General features: G+C 53.2%; 1 protein-coding gene across 3 annotated transcripts in view; it reads left to right on the top strand.

Annotated features, from left to right (window-relative positions):
- The first annotated feature begins 1,254 nt into the window (after positions 1–1,254).
- The window catches only part of Afap1 (actin filament associated protein 1), a 90,485-nt gene continuing 88,258 nt past the window's right edge, over positions 1,255–3,481 (top strand). For 2 of the 3 annotated variants that reach the window (XR_783791.2, XM_010641779.2), the window contains exon 1: positions 1,255–1,536. The gene's annotated coding sequence lies outside the window, so the exon portion shown is untranslated. The remainder of the gene's footprint in view (positions 1,537–3,481) is intronic. The other variant, XM_010641782.2, reaches the window with a different exon arrangement.

The following is a 3,481-nucleotide window of genomic DNA, read 5'->3' on the forward strand; positions in this document are numbered from 1 at the left end:
CTTCCCTGGGGGTTTATTTGGTTTGGACTGGAGCAAGTCGGATTTCTTTATCCTGGTAGCAGAGAGCACTCTGAACCCTTGGAGGACTCAGGACTCCAGTGCAGATTTGTGGCTCTGAGCTGCAGGGCGTCAGCCCCCAGACAGGCTTGCAGCCCTCTGTCTGGAAAAGGTGCTCGGAATACTCAGACCTCAGGCGGCTGCAGGAGCGGAGCTGGCGGCTATCGGTATCCGGCGGCTGTGCTGCACCGGGGAGGCCGGGAACTGCTGGCCTCGGGGAACTGGATGCCCAGCAAATGCAGTGCCCCAGCCTCACTGTGGAAGAGCTGTGGGCGCCTGGGGGTGGCGGAAAAGCTGTTACCCGAGCAGACTCAGAGAGGTGGAAATGCCGCATCCCGCCACCTCTGCCGCCCAGGGGATACTCCGTTCCTCCTGCTCCGCCTCTCCTAGGAGCAGTGTGCTGACGGGGCAGACCCAGGCAGGGAGTTTGCAGGAGGCGCTCTCCAGGTGTTTGGGCTGCGCTGTGCGGGGCAGCTCAGAGGCGCTGCTCCCCGCAAGCAGTGCAGAGCCGGACCTCCAGTGTTTTGCTAGGTAGCTGTGTTTTAAAGCTTGCCAGCACCTGACTCTCTTCATCCTAAAATGGGACAACCGGGGCCGTCACCTGCCCCGGGATTGTTCTGAGATCTCTAAACACAAACTACAGGGAAGCACTTTGCTTAAGGCCTGGCGCCTAGAGGTGCTCAGTAAATTTGCTGTTGCTTCATCGTCGCCACCATCACCGCCATCATCGTTGTTTTTAACGTAAGTATTCGGGACTGATAAGTTGGCCAAAGGTAATGAATGCATCCTTGGCCCTTGAACCAAGGATTTCTTTGGTTTTAACCGGGAGGGTGAATTTACCCGCTAAATTTCGACCTCTGGAACCTTCCACTTCACATGAGTGCGGCCAGTGATTCCCACTCCAGCGGGCTTCACCTCCGAGCTGGGTCAGCCCCGGGGGCTTTGTTCTTCCTTCGGCTTCCCTGCCCGAGCCGAGCATGGCGGGGTGTCCGCAGGGTGACTTCTGACTCTCACCGAGGGGGCTGTTTCTCCGGGAGCTTCTGGGCGCCCCGGGGGAACCCTCTGCCTGGGCCACAGCATCACACAGCCCTGTGGGCGCGCGGGCCTCCCTTGGCGGCCGTGCTCTTGGCCTGCTCTCTCCTCCCTCTGCTCACACTTCTTTCTTCTTCCTTTCCTCTAGGTTGTGGCTTCTTTTGGAGCAAGGACAGTTGACCTGGTCACTCCTGGCTCCCCAGCTTTAGCAGTGCCAGGCCCACGTTAGGTGCTCTCTGAGCATTCGGCCATGACAGCTGGCAGAACACAGGAGAGGCCCATGAGCTGCTTTGACCTCTGGTGTGACATGTTCAGGGTTAAGCACAGAGAGTTCAGTGTCACCGTGCGACACGCGACCGCGTCTGACCCGTGCTGTGGGAACCCACAGGGCCTGCTCCCGTGCAGTGCTAGAAGCCTCTGTTGCATGGCTGTGTGACTTCGCTCCAGGTGAATTCCAGCCCGCCCGAGAAGGTGCAGTACTCCCTGCCATGTGCTTTCTCTCTCCGAGGACCAACTGAGGCTCCAAGCGAGGAGCACAGCAAGCGTCCAGGAGCTGAGTGAGGTTGCCCAAATGCTCCAGCTGCCTGTGGGGTTCCTCTTGCTGGGAGGCGAGGCAGCGCTCTGGTCTTACATTGTCATGAATGCTAATCATGGCTCCTTGCGTTTGTATTTTGCACATAATTCACAAGGAATTCTAAAATCCATGGCCTCATCTTACCCCTTTTGTGACTGGCAGGATGGTCTTCTTCCTAGCTTCTGTTTTCTAGTTGATTTTCTTGTGGCTCCAAGTACACCCTGACCCCGTCCTGCAGAGCTGGGTGTCCCGGTTCTTGGGCTCTTGCTTGCTGCAGGCTGCCCCTGCTGTCCCTTCCTGTAAGCTCAGTGCCCTGTGCAGCCCTGTTCCGCCTCCTTCCTCCTGGTGCACAGCCTTCTGAACAAGTCAGAGCTGTCAGTGGGGTCAGCGGCGATTCACTGTCTGAGAGGGGCCCTGCCATGGTCACCATGTGGCCACCGCAGCGCCCGGCCTGGTGTCTGGGCCATGGTACGCATGTCATCAGTGCACATTGCTCTACGAGGCCACCAGTGGCATTCAACCTGGAAAACGACAACTGAATTAATTGAATTCTTATTTAAAACATTTGAAAAGGAATCTCTTTATGAAAGCTGATCTGCTTCTCCACTGGAGTTACATTTCAGCCTAGAAAAGCAGCTGTGTGCCCAGAGGCCTTGGGCTTTCCGTCAGGGACAGATGAATTTAATTTGTCACTGTATGACTGTTTTCTCCGTCTGTGGTTTTATTAGACCTGCTCCTGAATGGAACAGATTTTTCTATAAAAGCCACACTTCCTTCTGAGAAGTGTGACACTAATTTTATGAGACTATCTCGACAAGATTACCTGCCAGCAGCCGACAGCCCGGCTTGTGCCTGGGGTTCTCACCCTTGCAGCCCAGGGAGAGAGATGTCTGTGCAGGATCCCTGGCTGCTGTTAGGGCTCAGAGCCGGCATTTCTGCAGCTTCCAGGAGGGTGGGCGCGTGCGGGTGACTTGGAGGACACCGCAGTGACAGCCGTGGGTCAGCCTGGCCCCTGCTTGCTCCCTACACCGGGCTCTCTGCCTGTGGACAGGCTACGCAGGCCACCGAACGCCCTTGCTTTTCTTTCACCACGGTCCGCGAGACAGCGTGTGAAAGTGCTTTTTACTTTTACATTTGGGAAAATTTCCAACCCACTTTTTTTCCTCTCCCAGCACTGGGGACGATTCCCAGGGCCTCGTGCCTGCCAGGCAGGCGCTCTGTCCCTCGCCACTTCCCCAGCCCTGCTTGTGTTTCTGTCACTGTTAATCAGCTGTGTGCCATGAAATGGCACCTGCCCTGTGAGCTTTGAGTGCGTGCAGAGAAGTGTAACCCTGCTGTTGTGATCCTCCCTTTACGGATAAGGAAACTGAGGCACAGAAGAGTTAAGCACCTTGCCCAAGGTCACAGGAGTCTTTTTTTCAAAAAATAAGTTTTTGATTGACACATCATAGCTGCACATATCTATGGGGTCTTGAAGTGTAGCATTTCCATCTAAAAGGGTACTTTGATTTAGTGTAACTTTTACATGATTTATATGTTTTTTGGCCTGGTAGGCTGTTAATCTGTGTTTATGATCATTAACTTGATAAGGACTTATAAAACAAATGAATCTTGATACTGGCAAAAAAATGTTTTAAAAAGTGGGGAGAGGGGAAGGGAAGAAAAAAGAATCAAAATGTGTCCTATACACGTACCAGTTCTCACAATAATGTGATCATCATGTACTGCAAACATGTACTGGTAAAAATTTAAACATCTTAAAAACTTGTGACATTTTATTTAGGTTTTTTTTTTTTTTTTTTTTTTTTTTTTTTTTTT

The sequence above is a fragment of the Fukomys damarensis genome, unplaced genomic scaffold, assembly GCF_012274545.1.
Source record: "Fukomys damarensis isolate Sample0158 unplaced genomic scaffold, DMR_v1.0_HiC HiC_scaffold_35, whole genome shotgun sequence".
NCBI classification, from domain to species: Eukaryota; Metazoa; Chordata; class Mammalia; order Rodentia; family Bathyergidae; genus Fukomys; species Fukomys damarensis.